Here is a 15,984-nt window from a genome sequence, read left to right on the forward strand (position 1 = left end):
ATTGCAAAGACTTTGCATCTATCATCATCAACTGTGCATAACATCATCCGAAGATTCAGAGAATCTGGAACAATCTCTGTGCGTAAGGGTCAAGGCCGTAAAACCATACTGGATGCCCATGATTTCCGGGCCCTTAAACGACACTGCACCACAAACAGGAATGCTACTGTAAAGGAAATCACAGAATGGGCTCAGGAATACTTCCAGAAACCATTGTCAGTGAACACAATCCACCGTGCCATCCACCGTTGCCAGCTGAAACTCTACAGTGCAAAGAAGAAGCCATTTCTAAGCAAGATCCACAAGCTCAGGCGTTTTCACTAGGCCAGGGATCATTTAAAATGGAGTGTGGCAAAATGGAAGACTGTTCTGTGGTCAGACGAGTCACGATTCGAAGTTCTTTTTGGAAATCTGGGACGCCATGTCATCCGGACCAAAGAGGACAAGGACAACCCAAGTTGTTATCAACGCTCAGTTCAGAAGCCTGCATCTCTGATGGTATGGGGTTGCATGAGTGCGTGTGGAATGGGCAGCTTGCATGTCTGGAAAGGCACCATCAATGCAGAAAAATATATTCAGGTTCTAGAACAACATATGCTCCCATCCAGACGTCATCTCTTTCAGGGAAGACCCTGCATTTTTCAAGATAATGCCAGACCACATTCTGCATCAATCACAACATCATGGCTGCGTAGGAGAAGGATACGGGTACTGAAATGGCCAGTCTGCAGTCCAGATCTTTCACCTATAGAGAACATTTGGCGCATCATAAAGAGGAAGGTGCAACAAAGAAGGCCCAAGACGATTGAACAGTTAGAGGCCTGTATTAGACAAGAATGGGAGAGCATTCCTATTTCTAAACTTGAGAAACTGGTCTCCTCGGTCCCCAGACGTCTGTTGAGTGTTGTAAGAAGAAGGGGAGATGCCACACAGTGGTGAAAATGGCCTTGTCCCAACTTTTTGGGGATTTGTTGACACCATGAAATTCTGATTCAACATATTTTTCCCTTAAAATGGTACATTTTCTCAGTTTAAACTTTTGTTCCGTGATTTATGTTCTATTCTGAATAAAATATTAGAAGTTGGCACCTCCACATCATTGCATTCAGATTTGTATAGTGTCCCAACTTTTTGGAATCCGGTTTGTACATTACAAATGCTTGATGTGAGTTCCATGGGTGATAGGGCAGGTGTCTAGGCAGTAGTGCACTTCTGTCCAGACGTGTGCCAGCATATGCTTGGATATGGTCACTACTTTTTTAGTTAAAGTGTTGTTTCAGGTTGTTCAGATCCTGTGACTGGTGGGGAGGGGAAGGGGGCAGACACATTGAGTTTTTGACCTAACCCCAGGGTGTGATTAGAGATGAGCGAATTTCTCAAAAATTCGATTTGGTCGGTTCGACGAATTTCCCAAAAAGATTTGATTCGATCCGAATTTATTCGCTGTGAATCGCGTTATTTCCTGGCTGCAAAGAGCCTGTATAGTGATGTGTAACACGCATAGTGAGTCTGCTGTGGTAGTGAAACAATATTGTGAGTCAGTATGACATGCACATGACAGGTGTCGCTCTTAGAATCAGGCCTCTTTCACATGAGCATGACGGATTAGGTCCGGATGCGTTCAGGGTGCGTTCAGTGAAACTCACACCATTTTCCAAGCAAGTTCAGTCAGTTTTGTCTGCAATTGCGTTCAGTTGTTCAGTTTTTTCCGCGAGGGTGCAATGCGTTTTGATGCGTTTTTCACTCGCGTGATAAAAAACTGAAGGTTTACGAACAACATCTCCTAGCAACCATCAGTGAAAAACGCACTGAATCCGCACTTGCTTCCGGATGCAATGCGTTTTTCACTGAAGCCCCATTCACTTCTATGGGGCCAGGGCTGAGTGAAAAACGCAAAATATAGAACATGCTGCATTTTTGGCGCAACGCAGAACTGATGCGTGAAGAAAAAAGCTCATGTACACAGACCCATTAAAAAGAAGGGGTCAGGATTCAGTGCGGATGCTATGCGTTCACGTAACGCATTGCACCCATGTGGAAAATTTGCTCGTGTGAAATGGGCCTCACTGCACACTTCACTTCTTTGGGCAGTTATGAGGCCAAAACTGACCAAATAACTCAAGTGTTAACTCAGCCTTACAGGTAAATGTTAGCGCCAGGTATAAAGAACCGTGCAGGGGTCCAAAATTCTGCTATAGTGTGACAGAGTGCACTTCTTTTACACCGTCGTCACTGGTTGTATCAGACTGCAAATTTACCCTAAAAGCAAGGATGAATGGACATACTTTTATATATGAAATAAACACACCCCAAAACTGTTTGTATCAGGCTGCAAATTCACACCAAAAGCAAGGATGAATGGACATACTTTTATATATTTAAAATTAACACACCCCACAACTGGTTGTATCAGACCTCAAATTCACCCCAAAAGCAAGGATGAATGGCCGTACTTTTATATACGTATTTTAAATAAATACACCCCAAAACTGGTTTTTATCAGACAGCACTTTCAACCCAATAACAGATGCTTGAATTACGGTAATTACTGTTTAAAACAACCTAAAATCTGTAGTAATAGATCACTTTTAGTAACCCCAATTAGTGCAGCAAGGTGTAATAGAATTGCTCTTATTACCCAGGCTGTACACTCCCCTATTGCACCCTGTTCTCCTTTTATAGCGTAGATAATGCCTCCCTAATCCTTTCCCTACACCTTGACTAATCTTTCCCTGAATTGCTCAATCGTTGCCTGCAAAGTCTCTGCCTGCACTAAGCTCACTGTAAAATGGCAGAGACCGGACATGAGGAGGCTTCTTATAGGGGTTGGCTATCTGCTGATTGGCTGTGCCTGTGGGTGTTCCCTCGTTCTCGGGCTTCTTACTCTCACTTTGTAACATGTGCAGCAGCCATTTTAGAAAAAACACAAAGCGCAAGGAAATTCGACTTCGGGACAAATCAAATTTTTCCTGAAATTCCATTTCGTCAACTTCGATTCGCTCATCTCTACTGGTGATTGTGGAGGCCAGCGCAACCCTGTTGAATGGTTTATTCTGGTGCAGCCTATTGTCACGATCTCTCCCGTGACAGGGGTCAGAAGATCTAAGAGACTGGCTGCACGTGATGTGATCTGACAGCCTCTTTGGTTTCACTTGTTTCTGTGTTGTTGCTGGTTATGACCACAGCTCTTGTCTCAGGTGTAGCGTAAGTGGTCATTCCCACTCCTGTATTTAGTCTGGTCTCACCCATCATGCTATGCGATTGATAGCTCCTTCTGGTTGTGGAGGTGCTGGTGTTCCTGCTCTTCCGCATACTTCGGAGTTAAGTGTCTTTTTCCCTGTTTCTTGTTTGTTGTATTCCCCTGTCTTTTGGTATTAGGCCTAAGGGAGTCTCCTGTTCCTTCAGCTGGGAAGGAACAGGTCATCTTGTGCCCTGACACTATTTCCAGGGCCCTTTAGGGTCAGATTAGGCTCTAGGTTCCTGCGTATGAACATTCCTGCCATCGAGGTCTGTTCATACTGATAGTAGTCAGGGCTCAGTTTAGAGATTTACTAGGAGGTGACCTTTCCCCTTTCCCTAGTTTCCAGGACCAGTACCTCCTCCCTACCCTCCTGGGTTCGGTGTGGAGTTTACCACCCACACCGCGCCATGACACATATCCAACATTCCGGTAGACTTTCATAGGTATTGGCAAACGTCCAACTTAAAATGAGGAGAACCATCCTGCTGATAGACCACCTTTGGCAGATCTTTATCTGCAGCATAAGCCATTCCCTTAACATTCCCCAGTAGAAGAGGCCAGTGACAGTATTCTTGGAAAAAAAAGAAGGGACCATTAAATTGGCGGCGGCTCATTGCTTAAATATTTACGTTGGGCGAGTACCTCATGGGATCGATATGGGCACTTTCTGAGCCCCAGAATGTAATGTTGTGGTGATTGACTGAGGTGAAAGGAAGCCTCATTGAGAACACCAGCTGTCAGCCAGGGCCGGACTGCCCATCTTGCAATTCTGGCAAATATCAGATGGGCCAGTGTCGACAGTGGGCCTCTCTGGCTGCAGAAGGAAAAATTTCAAAGAGAAGTAAAGTACAAGGTGGCAAAACTGGATCACACTGTAAGGCTACCTGCACATGTTACAGATTACGTACAGTTTCCCATGTGGATTCTTGTGCAGAAAAACTGCAGCATAATACAGCACCAGCAAGGTGTATGAAATTAGACAACTCTCATATACATTTTACTTTTTCATTCCATACTGATTTAGATGCAAGAGTTGGCAGAGTTTTTCAGGGGTGTCCTGAAAGTACCGAGGGGGTGCCACGGAACCAGTGAAATGAGAAATGGTGGATACAGGGTATAGCTATAAGTATGTATCTTGGTCTCTTGTTCAGTAGATGAACAAAGTCTCCATGTAATAAAATAGAACTTACTTCACCGGGGTAGGAGGGTACAGGATAAAGCTCAAGCCACTACCTCCACCTCGCCCGCCGAGGTTGCTTATCAAGACGTGTCAAAGGCTTCATGGTCCCCAAAAGAGATGACACCGGGGCTCTGAAGTGAAGTGGAAGTCTTTATTAGTTCAGCTCGATGCGTTTCGGGATAATTCCCTTTTTTAAGATGCAATTCTTGCATCTAAATTTGTGAAACAGTTCACAAGTGTGCACTGACCTTTTTGTTTGTTTGGGGAGCTGCCGCACCTTTATATCACATATACTGCTTCTATCTCGTAGCACCATCACTAAGTGTTACTCCCCTGACACATTCCCTCTCCCCTCCTCTTTCCCGAATTCCTCCCACTCAATAATTCGTCCAGTCAACTCCTTTTTTACTTTTTCTTCACATTTTTCCATATTGAAAATGGCCTGTTGTGTGGATTTTGAAATCAGCAGCATGTCAATTTTTTGGGGTTCCTTTTTGTAACTTTCACCCTTTTTCAATGCAAGTGTGAGATCTGCGGCAAAACCGCATCAAATCTTTATCCGAACATAAAGTCCTGCATGCAATGCTTTTAGTCCAACCAAATCCGGCACTTATGCCACAAAAGTGGCCAGATCACTGCCGGATCCCATTATAGTCAAAAGGGTGTGGTGGTGCACAACCATGTCCGGCTACACTAGATCTGGGGAACTCCAGCAGGCTCTTCCTCTGTTGGAACGGCTTGCCGGATCAGTAAAAAGTGAATGTGAATCAGGCCCCCTAAGAAACACTTTCAAATAGTACAAATGAAAGCTTTCCCCAGACTGCAGAAGGCAGGTGGTACAGTCCACCACAGGCAGGAATGGGGCATAAAGCTTCTGCTGGCCCTTATCACATGGGCCATAAATATGTCAGGTAATTGCTCTGGTTTCTGAGGACAGATATGTAGAGGCTGTGCTGAAAGCCATGGTGTAGAAGGAAGCGATATGGGCAGATAAAAACTGGACTCTGAACTGGAAGGGAATTTGTAATGATTCTCAGTTGCTATAAAATATGACTCCTTCCAAGTGTCAAACGATGCAAGTCAAGATAGTCCTCTGAATTTTTTCTTTTAGTGCTGATAGGTCTTCTATCGCTGAAAACACAAATACTTTTAACAGTGATTCAAAGAAGCTGTCTCTTAAAAGGGTATTCCCAGAATCCACAGGATAGGTGATAAATGACCCCCCCCCCCCAACCACTAGGACCCCTAATGATCAAAAACTGGTGTCTTGTGTCCCACATTCCTCATCACTGCACCCTCCGCAGGGAAGAACAACTTTAACTATTTCCTTACACTGCAACTTTCCAATTTAGCGTTTTTGTTTTTCATTCTCTGCCTTCCTGGAGCCATAACGTTTTAATTCTTCTTTTCCTATAGCCGTATAACGGCATTTTTTCTGTGGGACAAGTTGTACTTTCTAATGACACCATTTTATATTGTATATGATCAGGGCCGTCTTTAATATTAATTGGACCCTGGGCAAGAATTTCCTTGGGACCCCTTCCCACACCCTAGCATGCAATCACACCCTCCACCACAACACACACGCACAAAAAAAAAAATCCACACACCTCGTAGAGTAGTAACCTTTAATAATGATGAGGGGCCACTAGAGGTGTTCCTTAGCAGTAATGTAAATACTGCCTTTTTTTCTGAAAAGGCAATGTTTATATTAAAAAGCTTGCAGAGACATGCCATAGACACCAGAACTAATAGGTTTAGCTGTTGTGGTTCTGGTGACTATAGTGTCCCTTAATATAGAGGGGAAAAAAAGAATCAACACAAAAGAATCAAATAAAATGTCTGTATCATTATTCTAAAAATTAAAATAGCACAACTTCTGACACAAATATCCAGGTGACAGATTCCCTTTAAGGATGCAGCGATGCAAATGATCTTTATTTTTTTATTGTTTACTTTTTTTTTTTTTACAATGTGTAGATAGTACTGTACTACTTACACCCCTCCATCCACCCCTACATACAGGGTAATACAGCGCCACATACCTCTTACAACCAGTGACGTCTCTTTTGATGTAGATGTTCTCTTTCCTCATCTTCTCCTTTCAGACCTTCAGACCAGGCCACCATTTTTCAGCCATTTCTCATCTCTGCAGTTTGAAAACAAAATCTTAGTTTACTACTTTTCCATCATCCTCCCATCTTCTGGACAAATCATCCTACCACCCACAATACTGTGCCACTGTGCTCCCCAGTACTATACTGCAGAAACAGATAAACCCCCTGATAATAGTAGTACTATGCAGATAGTTACCTTCAATAATTATTGGCACACAGTGCCCTAAAATAACTGCGCCCAGCAAATAGTGCCCCTGACATTAATAGTGTAAACATAACGTCCCCAAAAATAATTGTGGTAAGCTGATACTGTGCCAAGGTGCCCCCACAGTAATAGTGCTCCCAAAAAGTCCCACCAATAGAAACAATTCTCTGCTAGAGCACACATGGTAGTAATAGTGCTTCTACAGTGCCCCCAACATGTCCCCACTGTGCCTCAGAAGTAATAATGCTCCCATAGTGCCCATACTAGTAATCATGTTCCCCATAGACCCCCAGTAGTAATAAAGCCCATCATAATGCCCCCTTTAGTAATAATTTTCCTTATAATGTGCCAGTGCAAAAAATACCCCCTTTTAATGCCCCCAGTTGAGCTAATGTCCCCTTAGTGCCCCCATAATGTGCCAGTATAAAATACCCCTATATAGTGCCCCCAGTAAATTCCCCATAGTGCTCCTCTCCCCCCTTCTTCCTAGTGTCCCCCATAATTTGGAAGTATAAAATACCCCTTCTTAGTACCCCCATAGATGAGCCCATAGTACTCCTCTCTCCCCTCCCCCATAGTACCCACCATAATGTGCCCAGTATAAAATACCCCTATACACGGCCCCCATATAAAATACCCTTCTTTGTGGCCTCAGTAGAAGCTCCCATAGTGTTCCTCTCCCCCCTTCCCCCATATAAAATACCTCTTCTTTGTGGCCTCAGTAGATGCCCCATAGTGCCCCCAATAATGTGCCAGTAGGAAGTTCCCCCATAGATGCCCCCATAGTGCCACCCAATAATGTGCCAGTAAAAAGTGCCACCAATAATGTGCCAGTAAGAAGTGTTCCCATAGATGCCCCCACAGTGCCCCCCAAATAATGTGCCAGTAAGATGTGCCCCCATAGATGCCCCCCAATAATGTGCCAGTAACATGTGCCGCCATAGATGCCCCCAATCATGTTCCAGTAACAAGTACCCCCATAGATGCCCCCCAATCATGTGCCAATAACAAGTGCCCTCATAGATTCCCCCAATCATGTGCCAGTAACAATTGTCCCCATAGATGCCCCCCAATCATGTGCCAGTAACAATTGTCCCCATAGATGCCCCCCAATCATGTGCCAGTAACAGGTGCCCCCATAGATGCCCCCCAATCATGTGCCAGTAACAATTGTCCCCATAGATGCCCCCCAATCATGTTCCAGTAACAGGTGCCTTCATATATGCCCCCAATCATGTGCCAATAACAATTGTCCCCATAGATGCCCCCAATCATGTGCCAGTAACTATTGTCCCCATAGATGCCCACCAATCATGTGCCAGTAACAATTGTCCCCATAGATGCCCCCCAATCATGTGCCAGTAACAGGTGCCCCCATAGATGCCCCCCAATCATGTGCCAGTAACAGGTGCCCCCATAGATGCCCCCCAATCATGTGCCAGTAGTAGTACCATATAAAAAAAATAAACACTTATACTTATCTCCATCAGGCTGGCAGCGATGCGATGCAGGCCTCTTCCGGCCTGTGTCCCGTGCTGCACCGGCCTCTGATAGGCTGGGGAAGGGAGACGCCTCTCCCTCCCCTGCCCCGCAGCAGCACTTCCATCTGTATTGCTGTCCTGAGGACGGCGATACAGATGACTATGGAGAGGAGCGCTTCCACAAAGGAAGCGCTCATCAACCTGTGCACTGCTGCTGCCCCCCACGTCACCAGTAGCCAGCGGGGCTCAAGAGGCAGCTGCCTTGGGACCCACAGGAGCAACTGGGCCACCGGGGTAGTTGCCACCTTTTCCCCCGCGTTAAAAACGGCCCTGTGCATATGATGTAGTGGGAATCTGAAAAAAAATTCTGACATAATTATAAGGGTTTTCATTCTCCAGGTCAGTACCATTACAGTGATACCACATGTATATAGTTTTTCTTGTGTTTTAATATTGAAAAAAATAATAATAATTTTTTAAAAATTTTATATTTCTTTGCAGCGGCATATTCTGACCCTCATAACTTTTTTTTATATTTATGTCTATAGAGCTGTGTGAGGGTTCATTTTCTGCGAGGTAATCTGTAGTTTTCAGTGATGCTATATCAGAGTGTGTATGCCTTTTTTATCACTTTTTTTGTAGTTTTTGGGGGGGAGTGAAGTGACGAAAAATTGTGTATTGGCCATTTTGATTTTTTTTCTGTTACAACATCCACCATATGGGATAAATACCTTTATATTTTAATAGTTTGGGCATTTAAAGGGAATCTGTCACCTGGTTTGAGCATATTAAGGTGTTACTACTTCCATGTACAATACGATACCTTATTTCTTGATGTAGTCTTCATTTTATGTTTCATTGTTTCATTAGCGATAAAATCCACTTTTTATGTTATGCAAATGAGTGTCCAAGGTGCCCAGAGGGGCGTTATTATCCTTCTCTGGAGCCCAGGAACTCCCTCGCACCGTGCCCAGCCCGCCTTCCTTTTGAGCCCAAGCATGCCTCTTCCAGCATAAGTAACTGCTCACACCCAAACTCTTTGCCGCCGCCCCCCTCCGCTATGTGAATTCTCACGCAGGAGCAGTACCACGGACTGCCTGCGCGATGTAGAAGCTCCTGAGGGCAATAGCTTTAAATTTGTCGCTCGGCGCATGCTCGGCGCATGCTCGGCGCATGCCCAGTGACACATTTGAAGCTGTTGCCCTCAGGAGCTTCTACATTGCGCAGGCAGTGAATGGTACTGCGCCTGCGTGAGATTTCACATAGTGGAGGGGGCGGCGGCAAAGAGTTCGGGTGTGGGCAGTTACTTATGCTGGAAGAGGCGTGCTTGGGCTCTAAAGGAAGGCGGGCTGGGCACTGTACGGGGGAGTTACTGGGCTCCAGATTAGGATACTAATTTGCATAACATAAATAGTGGATTTTATCGCTATTGAAACCATGAAACAAAAAATGAAGACTACATCAAGAAATAAGGTATTTTATTGTACATGGCAGTAGTAACACCATAACCACCTCCGGACCACCTAACGCAGGATCGCGTTCCGGAGGTAGCAGCGCTGCGCACAGTCACGCATATACGCGTCATCTCGCGAGACGCGAGATTTCCTGTGAACGCGCGCACACAGGCGCGCGCGCTCACAGGAACGGAAGGTAAGAGAGTTGATCTCCAGCCTGCCAGCGGCGATCGTTCGCTGGCAGGCTGGAGATGTGTTTTTTTTAACCCCTAACAGGTATATTAGACGCTGTTTTGATAACAGCGTCTAATATACCTGCTACCTGGTCCTCTGGTGGTCCCCTTTGTTTGGATCGACCACCAGAGGACACAGGTAGCTCAGTAAAGTAGCACAAAGCACCACTACACTACACTACATCCCCCCCCCCGTCACTTATTAACCCCTTATTAGCCCCTGATCACCCCTAATCACCCCTGATCACCCCATATAGACTCCCTGATCACCCCCCTGTCATTGATTACCCCCCTGTCATTGATCAACCCCCTGTAAAGCTCCATTCAGACGTCCGCATGATTTTTACGGATCCACTGATAGATGGATCGGATCCGCAAAACGCATCCGGACGTCTGAATGAAGCCTTACAGGGGCGTGATCAATGACTGTGGTGATCACCCCATATAGACTCCCTGATCACCCCCCTGTCATTGATTACCCCCCTGTCATTGATTACCCCCCTGTAAAGCTCCATTCAGATGTCCGCATGATTTTTACGGATGCACTGATACATGGATCGGATCCGCAAAACGCATCCGGTCGTCTGAATGAAGCCTTACAGGGGCATGATCAATGACTGTGGTGATCACCCCCCTGTCATTGATTACCCCCCTGTAAAGCTCCATTCAGATGTCCGCATGATTTTTACGGATGCACTGATAGATGGATCGGATCCGCAAAACGCATCCGGACGTCTGAATGAAGCCTTACAGGGGCATGATCAATGACTGTGGTGATCACCCCATATAGACTCCCTGATCACCCCCCTGTCATTGATTACCCCCCTGTCATTGATTACCCCCCTGTAAAGCTCCATTCAGATGTCCGCATGATTTTTACGGATGCACTGATAGATGGATCGGATCCGCAAAACGCATCCGGACGTCTGAATGAAGCCTTACAGGGGCATGATCAATGACTGTGGTGATCACCCCATATAGACTCCCTGATCACCCCCCTGTAAAGCTCCATTCAGATGTCCGCATGATTTTTACGGATGCACTGATACATGGATCGGATCCGCAAAACGCATCCGGTCGTCTGAATGAAGCCTTACAGGGGCATGATCAATGACTGTGGTGATCACCCCCCTGTCATTGATTACCCCCCTGTAAAGCTCCATTCAGATGTCCGCATGATTTTTACGGATGCACTGATAGATGGATCCGATCCGCAAAACGCATCCGGACGTCTGAATGAAGCCTTACAGGGGCATGATCAATGACTGTGGTGATCACCCCATATAGACTCCCTGATCACCCCCCTGTCATTGATCACCCCCCTGTCATTGATTACCCCCCTGTAAAGCTCCATTCAGATGTCCGCATGATTTTTACGGATGCACTGATAGATGGATCGGATCCGCAAAACGCATCCGGACGTCTGAATGAAGCCTTACAGGGGCATGATCAATGACTGTGGTGATCACCCCATATAGACTCCCTGATCACCCCCCTGTCATTGATCACCCCCCTGTCATTGATCACCCCCCTGTAAAGCTCCATTCAGATGTCCGCATGATTTTTCCGGATGCACTGATAGATGGATCGGATCCGCAAAACGCATCCGGACGTCTGAATGAAGCCTTACACGGGCGTGATCAATGACTGTGGTTATCACCCCATATAGACTCCCTGATCACCCCCCCTGTCATTGATCACCCCCCTGTCATTGATCACCCCCCTGTCATTGATCACCCCCCTGTCATTGATCACCCCCCTGTCATTGATCACCCCTCTGTAAGGCTCCATTCAGATATTTTTTTGGCCCAAGTTAGCGGAATTTTTATTTTTTTTTCTTACAAAGTCTCATATTCCACTAACTTGTGTCAAAAAATAAAATCTCACATGAACTCACCATACCCCTCACGGAATCCAAATGCGTAAAATTTTTTAGACATTTATATTCCAGACTTCTTCTCACGCTTTAGGGCCCCTAGAATGCCAGGGCAGTATAAATACCCCACATGTGACCCCATTTCGGAAAGAAGACACCCCCAGGTATTCCGTGAGGGGCATATTGAGTCCATGAAAGATTGAAATTTTTGTCCCAAGTTAGCGGAACGGGAGACTTTGTGAGAAAAAAATTAAAAATATCAATTTCCGCTAACTTGTGCCAAAAAAAAAAAAATTTCTATGAACTCGCCATGCCCCTCATTGAATACCTTGGGGTGTCTTCTTTCCAAAATGGGGTCACATGTGGGGTATTTATACTGCCCTGGCATTCTAGGGGCCCCAAAGCGTGAGAAGAAGTCTGGTATCCAAATGTCTAAAAATGCCCTCCTAAAAGGAATTTGGGCACCTTTGCGCATCTAGGCTGCAAAAAAGTGTCACACATCTGGTATCGCCGTACTCAGGAGAAGTTGGGGAATGTGTTTTGGGGTGTCATTTTACATATACCCATGCTGGGTGAGAGAAATATCTTGGTCAAATGCCAACTTTGTATAAAAAAATGGGAAAAGTTGTCTTTTGCCAAGATATTTCTCTCACCCAGCATGGGTATATGTAAAATGACACCCCAAAACACATTCCCCAACTTCTCCTGAATACGGCGATACCACATGTGTGACACTTTTTTGCAGCCTAGGTGGGCAAAGGGGCCCATATTCCAAAGAGCACCTTTAGGATTTCACAGGTCATTTACCTACTTACCACACATTAGGGCCCCTGGAAAATGCCAGAGCAGTATAACTACCCCACAAGTGACCCCATTTTGGAAAGAAGACACCCCAAGGTATTCCGTGAGGGGCATGGCGAGTTCCTAGAATTTTTTATTTTTTGTCACAAGTTAGTGGAAAATGCTTTTTTTTTTTTTTTTTTTTTTTTTTCATACAAAGTCTCATATTCCACTAACTTGTGACAAAAAATAAAAACTTCCATGAACTCACTTTGCCCATCAGCGAATACCTTGGGGTCTCTTCTTTCCAAAATGGGGTCACTTGTGGGGTAGTTATACTGCCCTGGCATTCTAGGGGCCCAAATGTGTGGTAAGGAGTTTGAAATCAAATTCTGTAAAAAATGACCTGTGAAATCCGAAAGGTGCTCTTTTGAATATGGGCCCCTTTGCCCACCTCGGCTGCAAAAAAGTGTCACACATCTGGTATCTCCGTAATCGGGAGAAGTTGGGGAATGTGTTTTGGGGTGTCATTTTACATATACCCATGCTGGGTGAGAGAAATATCTTGGCAAAAGACAACTTTTCCCATTTTTTTATACAAAGTTGGCATTTGACCAAGATATTTATCTCACCCAGCATGGGTATATGCAAAAAGACACCCCAAAACACATTCCTCAACTTCTCCTGAATACAGAGATACCAGATGTGTGACACTTTTTTGCAGCCTAGGTGGGCAAAGGGGCCCACATTCCAAAGAGCACCTTTCGGATTTCACAGGTCATTTACCTACTTACCACACATTTGGGCCCCTAGAATGCCAGGGCAGTATAACTACCCCACAAGTGACCCCATTTTGGAAAGAAGAGACCCCAAGGTATTCGCTGATGGGCATAGTGAGTTCATGGAAGTTTTTATTTTTTGTCACAAGTTTGTGGAATATGAGACTTTGTATGAAAAAAAAAAAAAAAAAAAAAAATCATCATTTTCCACTAACTTGTGACAAAAAATAAAAAATTCTAGGAACTCGCCATGCCCCTCACGGAATACCTTGGGGTGTCTTCTTTCCAAAATGGGGTCACTTGTGGGGTAGTTATACTGCCCTGGTATTCTAGGGGCCCAAATGTGTGGTAAGGAGTTTGAAATCAAATTCAGGAAAAAATGAGGAGTGAAATCCGAAAGGTGCTCTTTGGAATATGGGCCCCTTTGCCCACCTAGGCTGCAAAAAAGTGTCACACATCTGGTATCCCCGTACTCAGGAGAAGTTGAGGAATGTGTTTTGGGGTGTCTTTTTACATATACCCATGCTGGGTGAGATAAATATCTTGGTCAAATGACAACTTTGTATAAAAAAATGGGAAAAGTTGTCTTTTGCCAAGATATTTCTCTCACCCAGCATGGGTATATATAAAATGACACCCCAAAACACATTCCCCACCTTCTCCTGAGTACGGAGATACCAGATGTGTGACACTTTTTTGCAGCCTAGGTGGGCAAAGGGGCCCATATTCCAAAGAGCACCTTTCGGATTTCACAGGTCATTTTTTACAGAATTTGATTTCAAACTCCTTACCACACATTTGGGCCCCTAGAATGCCAGGGCAGTATAACTACCCCACAAGTGACCCCATTTTGGAAAGAAGAGACCCCAAGGTATTCGCTGATGGGCATAGTGAGTTCATAGAACTTTTTATTTTTTGTCACAAGTTAGTGGAATATGAGACTTTGTAAGGAAAAAAAAAAAAAAAAAAAAAATCATCATTTTCCGCTAACTTGTGACAAAAAATAAAAAGTTCTATGAACTCACTATGCCCATCAGCGAATACCTTAGGGTGTGTACTTTCAGAAATGGGGTCATTTGTGGGGTGTTTGTACTGTCTGGCCATTGTAGAACCTCAGGAAACATGACAGGTGCTCAGAAAGTCAGAGCTGCTTCAAAAAGCGGAAATTCACATTTTTGTACCATAGTTTGTAAACGCTATAACTTTTACCCAAACCATTTTTTTTTTACCCAAACATTTTTTTTTTATCAAAGACATGTAGAACTATAAATTTAGAGCAAAATTTCTATATGGATGTCGTTTTTTTTGCAAAATTTTACAACTGAAAGTGAAAAATGTCATTTTTTTGCAAAAAAATCGTTAAATTTCGATTAATAACAAAAAAAGTAAAAATGTCAGCAGCAATGAAATACCACCAAATGAAAGCTCTATTAGTGAGAAGAAAAGGAGGTAAAATTCATTTGGGTGGTAAGTTGCATGACCGAGCAATAAACGGTGAAAGTAGGGTAGGTCAGAAGTGTAAAAAGTGGCCTGGTCTTTCAGGGTGTTTAAGCACTGGGGGCTGAGGTGGTTAATATGCTCAATCCAGGTGACAGATTCCCTTTAAGGATGCAGCGATGCAAATGATCTTTATTTTTTTATTGTTTATTTTTATAATGGAAAAAGGTGGTTTGAATTATTATTTATAATTTTATATTAAAGAAAGTATTTATTTTTAATTTACTTTTTATTCAGAAATTGTTGCTGTACTCACACCAGATATCGTTATTGCACATTCTATTCCATACAAAAAGCTTTTTCTTAGTGCAGTGTCGCCACCTTAAACCTGCCCTTTAGTGTATAAGTGTAAACTAACCTAAAGGGGCAAATTTTGAAAAAACTGTCTAAAAGAAAACTTTGTTGCTCATAGCAACCAATCACAGCACAGCTTTCATTTTTCAAGAGCTGAATTTCTTTACTTTAACTACATGCCTTTAATTTTGCGTCATACTTTTTGAATCACCCTGTGTTGTGGAAAAAAAATTCCTTAGCAATCCCAGACAGCCCAAACTTCTGGAAAAAAAGGCAAACATAGTTTTCCTATGGCCTCACGCACATGGCCGTCGGGCGGCTGTGGCCGTATTGCGGCCTGCAAACGGTGGGTCGGAAATCCACGGCTGCCGGCCGTGTGCACCCCGCATCACAGATGAGGACCCATTCACTTGAATGGGTCCTCAATTCCGGAGATGCGGAGCGGAGTCACAGAACAGAACTCTAGAAGCACTACGGAGTGCTTCCGTGGTTGTGCACCGCAAAAAAATATGACATGCCAATTAAGTTGAATGGCTCCGGCCCGCTGCACGGATGTTGCAATTGCGGTCCCCAATGCACGGAACGGCCGCACAACAGCCGTGTGCATGAGGCCTAATCCTGGAAATCCCTTTAAATCTAATCAGCAGCATGGTTTCTCAGTGATCCACATTGTTGCCCTGCAACGCTGAGGACCTGGATTCAAAATTGACCAGCTAAACATCTACAGTACATGGAGTTTTGTATGTTCTCCCCATGTTGGTGTGGGTTTCCTCTGGATACTCTCGTTACCTTTCACACTCCGAGAACATACTGATAGGTTAATTGACTTCCTATGAATTTAGCCCTA

At 44.4% G+C, this 15,984-nt stretch overlaps 1 protein-coding gene and 1 long non-coding RNA gene across 2 annotated transcripts in view; both read left to right on the forward strand.

Moving 5' to 3' along the window:
• The window catches only part of LOC120994950 (ras-related protein Rab-44-like), a 148,381-nt gene that overhangs the window by 96,231 nt on the left and 36,166 nt on the right, over positions 1–15,984 (forward strand).
• LOC120994951 lies at positions 8,983–14,954 on the forward strand. Its single transcript, XR_005777503.1, has 3 exons — positions 8,983–9,150; positions 12,632–12,635; positions 14,935–14,954. It is a non-coding gene; the product is annotated as an uncharacterized LOC120994951 (long non-coding RNA).

The sequence above is a fragment of the Bufo bufo genome, chromosome 3 (assembly GCF_905171765.1).
Source record: "Bufo bufo chromosome 3, aBufBuf1.1, whole genome shotgun sequence".
Classification (NCBI taxonomy): Eukaryota; Metazoa; Chordata; class Amphibia; order Anura; family Bufonidae; genus Bufo; species Bufo bufo.